The sequence below is a fragment of the Lactuca sativa genome, chromosome 4, assembly GCF_002870075.4.
Source record: "Lactuca sativa cultivar Salinas chromosome 4, Lsat_Salinas_v11, whole genome shotgun sequence".
Taxonomy (NCBI): Eukaryota; Viridiplantae; Streptophyta; class Magnoliopsida; order Asterales; family Asteraceae; genus Lactuca; species Lactuca sativa.
Genome location: NC_056626.2, coordinates 232,134,269 through 232,150,684, shown reverse-complemented (window position 1 = coordinate 232,150,684; position 16,416 = coordinate 232,134,269).

The window sequence follows — 16,416 nt, the reverse complement described above, 5'->3', positions numbered from 1 at the left end:
GCATAAAATAAAATCCACAACTCCAAATGGGATGATATCAAAATTTATGGAAACTGGAATCGATTTCTCACAATATTGTTCTATCGGTTATTTTCTCTAATTCGGACCAAAATGGCCTCTACATCCCTTGCAAGATAGATCAACGAATCTATCCATATTTCTAACTTTTGATACACATCAACAAATACTTCAAGGCTTAAGACAAGGACCTAAATGTGACATCCATTAAATTCAGAAAAATTTAAAACTTTTTCAAACATCCAAAAACCATTATTTATTACAAAATGTTTTCGATATAGTTTCATATCAGAGAATCCCATAAATCAAAATCATAAAATGTGAGGAAGTGCATGATATGCCTTCACCTTCCCGCGATCATCCGAAGTACTTGAAACAAAAACCAAAAGTGTAAGCCCGAAGCTTAGTGAGTTCCCCCAAAATAGTTGCACAACAATAACACACATATAATAACAACATACTATAGGCCCAATCAACCATCAGGTTGGAATGCCAACATACTATGGGTCCAATCCTCCTCGAGATGGTATACCCTCGACACACAACCATCGGGTTGGAATGCCCACACATTATGAGTCCAATCATCCTCAGGATGGAAAACTCTCGACCCAGAACCAGCACGATGGAATGCCCCGGTCTATTTGCTCATGCACAAAGCAGAAAAGCCTCAACCACCAATCAAACATATGCACATCTATCAGATAATCACATAAAAGTCTACAGACAGTCAACTGATATATAGATCACTAAATATAGCAACATCCTATCTACCAGGATACCGATCTAACAAATCGTAACCACATAGAAATATCCTATCTACCAGGATACCGATCTAACAGATCACAATGGTAATAAAGCAGGATAACAATCCAAAGGGCCGGCCTTGGTGCCTTCAACCCTTGAGTATAGTGAGGAAAACTTGATGGGTTTTTAGCATTATAACACTCCTATGGTGTACATGCAACCCTATAAACCTTGGATCTATGTTTTCTCTATTATACATGCAAATATTCAATATTCCAAGGTTTTATCCTAACTAGCATAATATGAAGCAACTATACTACAAAAGCCTAGTTAGATAACATACCTTTTGATATGGCTTGAAGTCTTGAGCTTTAAGAGCTTAGCCCCAATAGTGTGGAAGCCTCAAGTGGAATCACAAATCACCAAAAAACACCTTGGAAATCTTGAGAGAATAGTAAGCACACTAGAAATCGGCCCACCCGTGTCTCCTCACACACTAGTGCCATTTCATGTACCAAGGACCTCTTTATATAGTATGGAGGATTAGGGTTTCGTACATGTAAACCCTAATACCCATGACCTTTCATTTCCATTGGATCCATGGGTTAAAAACTCCATGAACTATCCATGAAAGCTTAGCCCAACCTAAATGAACTTGGCCCATGTTATATATATATATAAGAGTCCATATTTAATTAGTTCCTTTTGATCACTAAATTAATTCTTGATCAAGACTAATTAAATAATATGATTCCATATTAATATATTAGAACTTATAGTATATTAGTATAAATCATAAACATACTATTCTCAAAAGACTATCCGTATAAATTGTTCCGGTGAAGTGCAACCCAAATGTACCATGTCAAGTCGGGTCAAGTACATACCAATTATAGTTATGGACTTAGACACTAATCCAACAAAACTCACCTCACAAGTAGTGTTGAACTAGAGTGAAAGTCTCCGACCGCTATCTCACCGAAAATCCCGAACTATCCATAATAACGAATACTAAATCAACAGTTGGAATATCAATCTTTACCAAGGGTCCAAACATAGGGTAATAGTCCGTTGTATCCTTTCCTTATGTTGGTCTAAGGCCTAACTCCAATTCCTTAATCCAAAAGCCCAATATATAAGGCACATAATAGGCCAAATTTTCCAAATTGGGACCAACTCTCTATCTGGGCCTCATCCAAAGATCCACTTCCAAAATTGGACCAAAACACTTCTACACAGAAATCCCAATAAGAGTTAAAGTCGACTGGCCTAAAGGTGGTCCAATCCCGAAGCCCAAATCGCAAGAGCCTAACAGAAGGAGTAAGTTGGGTGTACTCGAGCCTCACGTTGACTGGAAACGAGGGCTTTGACAACGTACGTGAGGCATACTCCCCCTTACGCGGGGCGTAATCTCGCATAGACCAAAACCCTAATAAGTGCTTAATGGCATAAGTACTTAAGCTCAAATTCCAGATCCAAGGACCAAATGTGTCTTAGAACCATAAAGTCTCAAACTTTAAGTCTTTGAATGTCAAGAAAGTCCTTAATGCAAGGTTTTAATCCATTAAGACCTTTCTACCACTTGCATGTGACACTTCTAGCCATTAGAACCTCATTTTTATCACTTAGAACCCTTCCTAGGGTCTGAAAGGACGCATTAACATGTTCAAAACATAACATGCACAATATTGGGACTTTTGGGACAAGAAGGGTGTCATAAAGCTATCAAGATAAGATCTACATCATACAATCATAAAGGCAGAAGCTTTTTACCTCTTGGAGCTTCTAGAGGACAAGGTAATCTCAGATCTTCAAGCTTGCCTCACTTCTCCAACACCTTGATGAAACTTCTTCTTCTTCAACTACTCAAAACACACACTTTTAGCTCATACACTCAAAACAGAGGTTAGGGTTTGGGGAAAACAAATCAAAACTATGAAGGCTGAAATGGTAGAGGGTTATGAGCTCATAAGGATACTTATATACCACTCAAACCCTAAATATTAGGGTTTTCCCTTGATGCGAGTGCGCCCAGCGTACACAAGTGTATGCCTTACATACTAGGGTGCGCCTAGTATGCTTAACGTACCCTTATGTATGCCTAGCGTACTACTCCTGATCCGAAGTTGCAACTTTAGCCATTAGGGCATCTCATGGATCCACCTTCTATCCCTAAGGACTAAATATGACAAGGATAATAATAAAGGGAGGATTCGAAAATACCTACAAATTCCAGGATGTTACATTAAAGCCAATAAATTTCACACAAAACTAGTCTTGAATGAAGGTATTAAGACATATTTTTAAGTGCTAATTAAAAAACCAAATAGTTTACTAAAATCCTATACTCACCAATCAAGATTTCATTAAGTTTCTATTCATGACACACACTAGGATGTCTCTTGGGTGGAATTTTAAGCAAGAATGACTATAACATCCCGGAATTCAAGTAAGCTCTCAAACCCTTATTCTTTTCCAAGTTGTTACATTTAGCCCTTAAAAGGATTAATGAAGCAAATGAGTACGTTGGGCGTACTGAATAGTACATTGCGCGTACTCGTGCACTTTATTTGGACGCGGACTCAATGGCGTACGCTGGGCGTAGTCGGCCCAGACTCAAAACCCTAATTATTGTTGTGCACTATAAAAGGGAGGCTATAGTCTTATCCTCAGCCTCCATTGTCACAGAGAGAAACCCTAAGAGAGTGTTCCTACGTCCTTAAGCTTGTGAGTGTGTGATTTGAGCTATTTTGCTTTTGTGTGTTAAAGAAGAAGAAGGAGAAGTGCTTGTGGAGATCAAGGCTTGGAATCAGGACTTGGATCTGATATCTACAGAGAAAGGAGTTCCATTTAGAGGTAAAAAGATAAAAACTTTCCCTTTATATTTGATTTAGTGTTCATGAGACATTTCTAGGGTTTAAGTCCCAAAGGTGGAGACTTTTTGAGCAAAAAGGATTCCAAGAACCTAGAGTTGTCCCATTTCAGTGCTATGAGGGGTAGTTGATTCATAAAAATCATTTCTTGGTCGTTACTTTGGAGCCATGCTAGAAGTAGGATCCCAAAAGTGTTGTTTATGGAATGGTTTGGGTGTTAGTGACTCATTCAGCCATGCAAAGGCTTAAAGTCACAAACTTTATGCATTAAGAGACTTAGAAGTGGTCAGATCTATGATTTGGATGTGTGGCTTAACCGATTAAGCAATGAATGAAAAGGAGGAGAAAGCTGGGAGTTACGCCGGGCGTAATCCCAGTATGCGTGGCGTAAGGGGCTGCGTACCCCGTTTCTGTGAAGCCTCCGGGTACGCTCAACGTACAGATCTGGTACGCGCTGCGTACCCCAGAAGGTTGACTTTTGTTGACTTTAGGGTTTAAGTGAAAGTTTGGACCTTTGGGTCATTGGAGGGGTAAAATGGTCTTTTACCCTCCGGAGAGATCTTAGGAAGAGATTTATGCTGATTTTGAGAGTTGTACTGATTGGAGAAACCACCTTATATAATTAGGAGGAGGTTAGAGCAGGATTCCCGAGTTCGCGATTTGTCGAGATATCCAAGGTGAGTCTTCTCACTATACCGTACCTGGAAGGGTACCTATGTGTGACCGGAAGGTCTTGTATGCTATGAGATGTATGTATTGTATGCTATGAGTTTCATGTACTGTATACGTTATGTATGTGATATGTATGCTATGCTTGATATGGGCTAGAAGGCATTATGATGTGGACCGGAAGGTCGTTATGTTATGGGCCGGAATGCAATAGGATGTGGACAGGAAGGTCAGGGAGTCATGGATCGGAAGGTCGATACGGGTAGGTCCGAAAGGTCTACCGGGTTTGGGACGGAAGTCCCCTGAGACACATGGACTGGAAGGTCGTGTAGAGTATGGCCTGGAAAGGCGTATTTGTGTAAGTGGCATTTTGGGGAACTCACTAAGCTTTATGCTTATAGTGTTTATGTGTAATGTGTTTCAGGTACCAGTGATGATCGTGGGAAGGCGCCGGCTTGACTCGTACACACAGACGAATTCGGATATGTTTTGATCTTGGGATTTGATATGTTTTGTATAATGACAATGTTACATTGGATTTTATGGTTTTGTCGTGAATGAAGTTATATTTAAAAAATGGAAAATCTTTTTGAAAATTTACGTCATTACAAGTTGGTATCAGAGCCTTGGTTTGAGGCATTCGGATACACCTTCGGGCGTATCTGAACTCAAACTGAGGATTTGAGGAAAAATTTTAATAATAAAACAATTTTCAAAAAATAAAATAAAAGAGTTTTGAGACAAGCAGAGCAGAGTCGTGTGTACGATCAGCCAGCGCCCGAACGATGATTTCCCAAAATACCCTTACATTAAGTGTTATGATATGTGGTATACTATGAGATATGATGAGTTATGTTATGGATGCTAGAGTAGGCTAGGTATTCATGATAGGACTAGAGTGGACTGATTTGTGATGCCTTAGCCTAGGAGATTGCTGCTATTATGAGATGCTTCAGAGCGAGTAGGTAGCAGTGAGGAGCTTATGAGAGGCCTACCAAAGGGTATCGTATGCTAGTGAGATGTAGAGTACTTGTGAAATGGGATCCTTGGAGGAGGACTTGGAGTGAATGTTGATGCGGTGTGGGCGGTAGTATTGGGCCCGTACTACCGCAGACACCGGATTAGTGTACAGTCCAAGTAAGAATCCTTAGGGTACCAGGGAGCAAGTAGGGTTGAGTTATCGAGTGCGAGTATACTTGAGCGAGTCACTGATGTTTTTATGTTGTATTTCAGAGGCACCATGGTTGGAACACGACACACGCCTGAGAGCAGCAGTGTCAACGATGAGGAGATCCGTCGGTTGATTCATGAGGAGGTGGCTGCGGCCATACGAGCAGAGATACCAGAGATGTTCGGGTCTATCAAGACCACACTTATGGAGGTCTTTGATGAGCGATATGCCGTGGTTACTGAGGTTGCGGCTACTGCAGCTACTGCGGCTGTTGCAGCTGCTAGACCTCAAGGGGGTGACTCGTTGCTGTTTCGGGAGTTCAGCAAAACGAAGCCACCGGAGTTTGATGGGACGCAGGTTCCCGTTGCAGCGATGAGATGGATTTCCGATGTGGAGGGATGCTTCTACACCTGCTTGTGTCTGGAGTACCTGAGGGTTCGGTTCGCATTGAACCAGCTCCGTTTGGGAGCGAAGCATAGGTGGAAGTTCGTGATGGCGGACTTCACTTCGGCAGAGCTTGCGGCGGTGACCTGGGAGAGGTTCACCACGATGTTCAGAGAGAAGTATGTCCCCCCTGTGGAAAGGGAACGGTTGGCTCATGAGTTTTTATCCCTCAAGCAGGGAACAGAGTATGTGACCACGGTTATGAGGATGTTCCATGAGAGGGCGTTGTTTTGCCCTGAGCACGTGTCTACTGAACAGGCATGAATGAGCCGGTATTTGAGCATTTTGCGAAGGGATATTCGGGAGTTTGTATCGAACTTGACTTATCGGGCATTTACCGAGCTTCAGGCAAATGCCCGATGGAGGGATATTGAGTTGGAGACGCAGGCCAGGGAGGAGGCCGAGTCTCAGAGGAGGGACATGCAACTGGTACAGGCGCATCCGGCTGCCAAGCGGACTAAGTCCGCAGATACGAGGACTGGAGGCCAGAAGGGCCGCACTTGCGGGAAGTCCGGCAAGGGACACGATGGGGTGTGTCGGTCGGGTGCTTGCTACAAATGTGGCAAGGAGGGGCATATCGCCAAGGACTGCCCCAAGGGATTTATGGTTTGCTTTCATTGCAACCAGACGAGCCATCGGAAGGCCGAGTGCCCAAAGTTGTTACAGGGATCAGCCCAGGGATCTACTCCTGCGGCTGCACGAGCTACAGAGGGACAGCCAGCAAAGGCCGAGGCACCGAAGGCTCGCGGGAGAGCCTTCCAGTTGACAACGGAGGAAGTCCGCGCAGCACCCGTCGTCGTGGTTGGTATGTATCTTTTTCTTTTATTTATGCTGAGCTATGTGATTTTGTGCTTATGTTATGGTATGCTTAGGTACTTTTCTTGTGAGTTCTGTACCTGCTTTGGTGTTATTTGACTCAGGTGCGAGGTGATCATTTGTGTCTTTAGCTTTTAGCTGGCACATCAGTATCCAGTGAAAGGCGTTGAGTCGATCTCTATGAGTTTCCATAGCTGACGAGCGAGCGGTGTATGCTACAGACGTGATTAGAGGATGTATACTTGAGATCTTCGGTGTTGAGTTCCCGATAGATCTAGTCCCGATTGCGATGGGGGACGTTTGTGTCATAGTGGGCATGGATTGGTTAAGCCGTTTTGGGGTTATAGACTGCGAGCGTCAGTTGGTGACGATACGAGACCCTAGTGGGGGAGTACTTACGGTGTACGACGAGGGTACCCGTTTTAGGTAAGCGTTTTGTTCGGCGGCTAGAGTGAGACAGAGTCTACAGCAGGGCTATAGTGGATTTGTGGCTTACGTGGTGGACACGCGTGTGGTAGCAGAGAGGCCGAAATCAGTAGATGAGGTACCGATTGTGCGGGAGTTTCCCGATGTATTCCCCGAGGAGTTGTCGGGTGTGCCTCCTGAGAGGTAGGTGGAGTTTCGTATTGATTTGGTACCGTGGGCGGCACCTATTGCCAAGGCACCCTATCGCCTTGCTCCGCCCGAGATGCAGGAGTTATCCTCGCAGCTTCAGGAGCTGCTGGGGAAGGAGTTTATTAGACCGAGTAGCTCGCCGTGGGGAGCGCTGATCCTTTTCGTCAAGAAAAAGGATGGTTCACACCGGATGTGCACTGATTACCGGGAGTTGAACAAGCTGACGGTCAAGAACCGTTACCCTTTACCAAGGATCGACGATTTGTTCGATCAGTTGAAGGGAGCATCTTGGTTCTAGAAGATTGATTTGAGGTCTGGATATCACCAGATGAGGGTATGTGATGAGGATATCCAGAAGACAACGTTTAAGACTCGTTACGGGCATTACGAGTTCGTGGTGATGCCTTTCGGGCTCACCAATGCACCAATAGCATTCATGGATCTTATGAACAGGGTGTGCAGGCCGATGTTGGATCGTTCGGTGATCGTATTCATCGATGATATATTGGTGTATTCGAGATCCAGAGAGCAGCATGAGGAGCATTTGAGGGAGATACTCGAAGTTTTGAGATCGGAGAGGCTTTACGCCAAATTCTCCGAGTGTGATTTCTGGTTATGAGAGGTCTAGTTCCTAGGGCACCTCGTTAACCAGAATGGGATATTGGTCGATTCGGCCAAGATCAAGGTAGTGATGAGTTGGGAGGTACCGAGGTCACCTACCGAGATCAGGAGTTTCCTAGGGTTGGCTGGTTATTATCGGAGATTTATCAGGGATTTCTCGAAGATCGCCGTGCCACTCACTAGGTTGACCCGGAAGGGTGTTGCTTTTTCATGGGGCCCAGAGCAGCAGGCCTCTTTCGAGACACTTCGCCAGAGACTGTACGAAGCCCCGGTGCTCGCTCTCCCAGAAGGGATGGAGGATTTCGTAGTATACTGTGATGCATCGATATCAGGGTTAGGAGGGGTGCTTATGCAGAGGGGGCATGTGATAGCATATGCATCGAGGAAGCTGAAGCCTCATGAGACGAGGTATCCCACCCACGACCTGGAGCTGGGGGCTGTGATGTTCACCCTCAAGATCTGGCATCACTATCTGTATGGGGTTCGGTGTACCATATACACGGACCACAAGAGCTTTAAGTACTTGATGGATCAGCCCAACCTGAATATGCGCCAGAGGAGATGGTTGGATGTGGTAAAGGATTATGATTGCGAGATCCTTTACCACCCGAGCAAGGCTAATGTTGTAGCCGATGCCTTGAGCCGTAGGGCGGAGAGCGCCCCGATACGAGACGTTTGCATGAGAATGACAGTGATGACTCCGGTATTGGACACCATTCGAGGGGCCTAGGCGGAGGCCGTGAAACCAGAGAACCACAAAAGAGAGTGGGTGATCGGGCAGGTATCGGAGTTCGTTACCGATAGTCGAGGACTTATGACCTTTCAGGGTCGGATCTAGGTAGCGTTTGTGGGTGGAACACGTACCATCTTGATGGAGGAGGCAAATACATCGAGGTTCTCGATCCATCCCAAGGCCACTAAGATGTATTTGGACCTGAAAAGGGAATATTGGTGGCCATGTATGAAGAGAGATGTCGCATGGTTCGTAGAGAGGTGCTTCACCTGTTGTAAGGTTAAGGCCGAGCACCAACGTCCACATGGTAAGTTGTAGCCATTGGAGATTCCAGAGTGGAAGTGGGAACAGATTGCCATGGATTTTATCGCCAAATTGCCAAGGACTGCAAGAGGTGTCGATGCGATTTGGGTGATTGTGGACAAGTTGACGAAGAGCGCTCACTTTCTTGCTATCAGTGAGAGTTCTTCTGCTGAGAGATTGGCACAGTTGTACGTGAGGGAGGTGGTATTGTGACATGGAGTACCGATCTCGATTGTTTCAGACCGAGATGTGCGTTCTACTTCCAGATTCTGGAAGAAGTTTCACGAGGAGTTGGGTACGAGGCTGTATTTTAGTACCGCATACCACCCACAGACAGACGGACAGAGTGAGCGGACAATTCTGACGCTCGAGGACATGCTTCGGGCATGTGTATTGGACTTCGAAGGGAGTGGGAACACGTATTTACCCTTGGATGAGTTTTCCTATAACAACAGCCATCATTCGAGCATTGGTATGCCACACTTTGAGCTGTTGTATGGGAGGAGGTGTCGGACCCCCATTTGCTGGGGGGAGGCAGGGCAGCGTGTGATGGGTAGTACAAAGATAGTGCTTTAGATGACTGAGCAGATACAGCAGGTTAGGCAGAGGCTGCTGACGGCCCATAGTCGTCAGAAGACTTACGCGGATAGGCGACGATCAGAGCTTGAGTTTCAGGTTGGGATCTTGTACTCCTAAAAGTGTCTCCTTGGAAAGGAGTGATTCGATTCAGGAAGAGAGGCAAACTGGGGCCCCGGTATATTGGGTCGTTTAAGGTGATCGCGAGGGTGGGCAGAGTAGCATACCGTTTGGAGCTACCTGCGGAGTTGGACCAGATTCATGATATCTTCCACGTGTCGCAGCTGAGGAAGTGTATAGCCGACGAGTTGGCAGTGGTACCATTAGAGGATATCCAGGTGGACGCGAGTCTGAATTATGCTGAGCAGCCGATCGGAATCTTGGATCGGAAGATCAAGGTTCTGAGGAACAAGTAAGTGCCCCTGGTGCAGGTCCGGTGGCAACATCAGAAGGGGCCCGAGCTGACCTGGGAGCTGGAGTCGGAGATGCGGGAGCAGCATCCGGACTTGTTTGCAGCATGAGACTTCGAGGGCGAAGTATGGTTCTAGTGGGGGAGAATTGTAACATCCCGGAATTCAAGTAAGCTCTCAAACCCTTATTCTTTTCCAAGTTGTCACATTTAACCCTTAAAAGGATTAATGAAGCAAATAAGTAGGTTGGGCGTACTGAAGAGTACGCTGCGCGTACTCGTGCGCTTTATTTGGACGCCGACTTAATGGCGTACGCTGGGCGTACATTGGGCTACGCTGGGCGTAGTCGACCCAGAATCAAAACCCTAATTATTTTTGTACACTATAAAAGGGAGGCTATAGTCTTATCCTCAGCCTCTATTGTCACAGAGAGAAACCCTAAGAGAGTGTTCCTACGTCCTTAAGCTTGTGAGTGTGTGATTTGAGCTATTTTGCTTTTGTGTGTTAAAGAAGAAGAAGGAGAAGTGCTTGTGGAGATCAAGGCTTGGAATCAGGACTTGGATCTGATATCTACAGAGAAAGGAGTTCAATTTAGAGGTAAAAAGATCAAAACTTTCCCTTTATATTTGATTTAGTGTTCATGAGACATTTCTAGGGTTTAAGTCCCAAAGGTGGAGACTGTATGAGCAAAAAGGATTCCAAGGACTTAGATCTGTCCCATTTCAGTGTTATGAGGGTAGTTGATTCATAAACATCCTGTCTTGGTCGTTACTTTGGAGCCGTGCTAGAGGTAGGAGCCCAAAAGTGTTGTTTATGGAATGGTTTGGGTGTTAGTGACTCATTCAGCCATGCAAAGGCTTAAAGTCACCAACTTTATGCATTAAGAGACTTAGAAGTGGTCAGATCTATGATTTGGACGTGTGGCTTAACCGATTAAGCACTGAATGAAAAGGAGGAGTAAGCTGGGAGTTTCGTTAGGCGTAATCCTAGTACGCGCGGCGTAAGGGGCCGCATACCCCGTTTCTGTGAAGCCTCCGGGTACGCTCAGCGTACAGATCTGGTACGCGCCGCGTACCCTAGAAGGTTGAGTTTTGTTGACTTTAGGGTTTAAGTGAAAGTTTGGACCTTTGGGCCATTGGAGGGGTAAACTGGTCTTTTACCCTCTGGAGAGATCTTAGGAAGAGATTTATGCTGATTTTGAGAGTTGTACTGATTGGAGAAACCACCTTATATAATTAGGAGGAGGTTAGAGCAGGATTCCCGAGTTTGGGATTTGTTGAGATATCCGAGGTGAGTCTTCTCACTATACCGTACCTGGAAGGGTACCTATGTGTGACCGGAAGGTCTTGTATGCTATGAGATGTATGTATTGTATGCTATGAGTTGCATGTACTGTATGCGTTATGTATGTGATATGTATGCTATGCTTGATATGGGCTAGGAGGCATTATGATGTGGACCGGAAGGTCGTTATGTTATGGGCCGGAAGGCAATAGGATGTGGACAGGAAGGTCAGGGAGTCATGGACCGGAAGGTCGATACGGGTATGTCCGGAAGGTCTACCGGGTTTGGGACGGAAGTCCCCTGAGACACATGGACCGGAAGGTCGTGTAGAGTATGGCCTGGAAAGGCGTATTTGTGTAAGTGGTGTTTTGGGGAACTCACTAAGCTTTATTCTTACAGTGTTTATGTGTAATGTGTTTCAGGTACCAATGATGATCGCGGGAAGGTGTCGGCTTGACTCGTACACACACAGACAGATTCGGATATGTTTTGATCTTGAGATTTGATATGTTTTGTATAATGACAATGTTACATTGGATTTTATGGTTTTGTCTTGAATGAAGTTATATTTTAAAAATGAAAAATTGTTTTGAAAATTTACGTCGTTACAATGACATGAAAAATAAGATAGTTATTTTAGCCCTCATGTTGTGGTTTTATGGTAGAAAAATATAATGCATCACAACCAAGAATCACAAGACTTTTTAAGCTAGAAGTTGATATCTTGGTGTTATCAAACAACTACATAATAAACCACACATCAACACACTTACAGGGTATTTTGAAAACCTTTTAGATGGTTCAAAACGTGGTCTTTATGCAAAAAAATATCACACATGAAATCACGGATGGGTTTTATGTAAAGCAAAAAAAACTTACACTCTTAAGTGTGCATGCAACCCTAATAAAGATCTATGTTTTCTCTATTAACAAAAAACCCTAAGAACTGTAGGCAATTTTCGAAAATACCAAATTAGGGTTAAGGATTACATATCTTAATTGTTATTGTGGCACATAACAATGAACACCATCTTTTTGATCTCTTGAAAGCAAGAACCACAATTATCGTGCCTCTAACAGGATCACACCCAACCTAGCAAGAGGATGAATATGGAGAGAGGAGAGGGGAGACGTAGAATTTTGGATATCTCTCTAAGAGTATGAGTGGCCGAAATTCCTAGGGATAGAGGTCCTTTTATAGTGCAACAAGAAAGCCCTGGATAACCTTAATCTGAATATAATAATAGTATTTCAAATTGGTAATTATCTATCTCCATATTTATCAACATGGGATAACCTAGAAATCCTAAATTATCCCATTGAAACCATCAACACTCCATGTGGAAGGTTCTGGAACCTTTTTCTCAACTATTGAACCATTGCACTTTAGTCCCCACACTTTCAGTTAATTCTATTAACCCCGAAGTTAATTCCAATTAACTTCTGATTAATTATTAATTAAATAATATGATTTCTAATTAATATATTATTTTCATAATATATTAATAAACCATTTATTTCAATTTATCAATCGAATAATAAATCAACCACCCTTTCCAAAAAAAATCATCATATCCAGTTGCTAGGTTTGAGGGCAACCCAAAAGGACTGTGCTACTATCAATTTAAATTTATACCAATTGTAGTTATGACCTTAGACACTTAATCCAATAGTCTCCCACTTCAATAAATCTATAACTATAATTGCCAGTATAACTTCTAAACTGATCAACAAATTGTAGCTTCCAAAAGCCGTTGTCGAACTCTGACCCATTCAGTTATGTGTCAGAGTTCTGCAAGTGATCATATAATCCTCCATTCTGCAAGATATCATTCGAATATGAGACATGGAACCGAATCAATATCATTTTCCAATACTTTGTTTACCGATTTCTGATTTGTAATGACATAAAACTTCTAATCGAACACATCAATTAAGTCCTGGCCGGGCCCGACACTATAAGTCAACTCCAAATCATCGAGGGGCCCAAAGATATCGCTTTTCTCGATAGGGAAAAAGGAACAGATAAAATTTGACTTATATGCTTGTTCCATCTACTCGTCAAATCTGCACAACAATTCGTTTTATAACATCAAGTTACTGATGCATTTATGTATCATCAATGCACAACTGACTACTAAAATACAACTCACCTATCTCCGTTTAAAGATTATAAGATATTATCGTCTCAGAATTACCAGTGACAAGTTCCATGAAGTAATTCTCTAAGCATGGGTTAATCTGATACTTAAAATCCCCGTTTTCAAGTACTCATGTACGTTGCAACAAACTGTTGCCATGTCTAAACCCTTAGACAATCTACAATCCAGTTCATGACAACCTTAATTCACTACTTACTTCCAAAAGTATGATTGATTGTGGAGTTTTGAATAATCAAATTATTCGGGAAGTAAAACATGCAAACGAAACACAATAATAAACAATTGACAAAAGGTAGTAAACAAACTCATAAATAATTCACTGTTTTAATCACCAAAAGTCAATTACATTTACATTGTTACAAGTTTCAAAATAACTATCTAACTACTAAAACTAATATCATCTATCAGTCCAATGATCCTAGCATACCCTTACTCAGACCCTTTGTGAGGGGATCTGCAAGATTTTCTTCAGATGACAACCTCTCTACAACGAGGTGACCTTCTTCTACTCTATGTCTGATGAAATGGTATTTTTTGTCGATATGTATTGATCTTCCATGATCGCTCGGTTCCTTTGTCAAGGCAACCAATCATTCACTATCATAGAAAATTTCCATCGGATCCTTGATTGCCAGAACAACTCCAAGATCTCCGATGAAGTTCTTCAAGCATATCGCTTCCTTTGATGCTTCGCTTATCGCTATGTACTCTGATTTACAAGTAGAATCGACCAATGTCTCTTGCTTCGAGCTTTTCCAAGTAGCTACTCCTCCATTCAGGGTAAACACCCAACCAGATTGAGAATGAAAGTTGTCCCTGTTTGTTTGAAAGTTAGCGTTAGTTTACCTAGTTACTCTCAACATATCACTACCACCAAACACTAGGAACCAGTCCTTAGTCCTTCGCAGATACTTGAGAATATTCTTAGCTGCTATCGAATGATCTCTACTTGGATTTACATGATAACGACTAACCATGCTCAAAGCAACGGACACATCAGGGCAAGTACATGTCATAACATACATGATAGATCCAACTTTGGAAGCATATGGAACTCTACTCATTTCTACTATCTTTGCATCGGTACTCGGGCTCTGAGTTTTACTTAGTTTGGTATTGCTCTAGATAGGCAGTTCCCCTTCTTAGAATTTTCCATACTAAAATATTTTAGTACATTTTCCAAGTATTTACTTTGACTAAGTCCAATCAGTCTTTGACTCCTATCTCTCAGAATCCTTATCCCTGGAATATAAGCATCCTCTCCTAGATCCTTCATAGCGAAACACTTTCCAATCCTAGACTTAACCTCTTGCAAAGTTGGAATGTCGTTTCCTATAAGAAGTATTTCATCAACACAAAACACCAGGAAGGTTACTATACTCTTACTAGAGAATCCAAACTTGGGATGACTCATCTTCACTTATAGAGAATCCAAACTCTTTGACGTTCTCATCAAAGCAAAGATTCCATCTACGAGAAGCTTGTTTCAATCTATAGATTGATTTCATAGTCATGAAATGCAATTATGGATAGGGGTTTAGACATCCATTTGCCAAATTTCATAGTCATGAAATGAAATTATGCGAGCATTATCCTAATAGATTTAATCTTAGCTACTGGTGAGAAGGTCTCATCATAGTCAATCCCTGGGGTTTGAGTAAAGCCCTTTGCAACCAGTCGAGCCTTGAAAGTGTGTACCTTTCCATCCATTTCGATCTTCTTCTTGAAGATCCATTTGCACCTAACTATTTTATGACCTAGTACATTATCAACCAAATTCCAAACTTGGTTGTCATACATGGACTTGATCTCGCTGTCCATTGCCTCTTTCCATTTGGCAGACTCAGGGCCTGCTATTGCTTCCTTGAAGTTAGTCGGTTATATTGGATTTTGAGCATTCTAACACTCCTATAGTGTACATGCAACCCTATAAACCTTGGATCTATGTTTTCTCTATTATACATGCAAATATTCAATATTCCAAGGTTTCATACTAACTAGCATAATATGAAGAACTATACTACAAAAGTCTAGTTAAATGACATACTTTTTAATGGATCTTGAAGTCTTGATGTATCTAGCCTTAAGAGCTTAGCCCTAATTGTGTGGAAGCCTCAAGTGGAATCACAACACATCATGGACAAAGGAAGAACTTGAGAGAGAATCTCCATGCACCCAAAACCACCATGAACTCCAAGAATACACAAGTGTCGATTTTGGGCAATGAAGTATGTATTTATATGTGGGATTTCTAGGGTCATGGATATAACTCAAATCCATACCCATGTGTCTTATGATCCATGGTTCATGTGGCCCAACACTTTATGTATCCATACATAAACTTGGTCCAACATGGATCATAAGCCCAACACACATGAATATAACTAATTAACATAATTAGTCCCCATAGATTTAGTTAGTCTCTTTTTAATCACTAAATCAATTCCAAATTAATTTTAGATCAATACTAATTAAAACCATATGATTTCATATTAATATATTAGTACTTATAATATATTAATAAATCATATATAAAATTCTCTCAAGAGTCCATCCTAACAAATTGTCCTGATGATATGCAACCCAAATGGACCATGCTACTCTCGTGTCAAGTACATACCAATAATAGTTATGGGCTTAGACATCTAATCCAACAGTATCCCACTTGGATAAGTCTAAAACTATTATTGCAAGTACGACTTCATAACCAGACTAGCAATCATAGCTCTTAAAGCCCCTGTCGAACTCTAAACAAATCAATGATGCGTCCATTAGATAAGTGATCATATATTCCTCCGTTCTAGATATCATATGGACTGAGACATGGATTATAATCATTCTCTCTATCCGTTTGTTGTTTCCCGATTTTCGATTTATAACAACTGACTAATTGAACAAATCAAATTAGTCCAGGCTTGGCCAAGCACTTAGGGTGTCATCACTAAATCATTGAGGGGCCCACAAATATCGCTTTTAT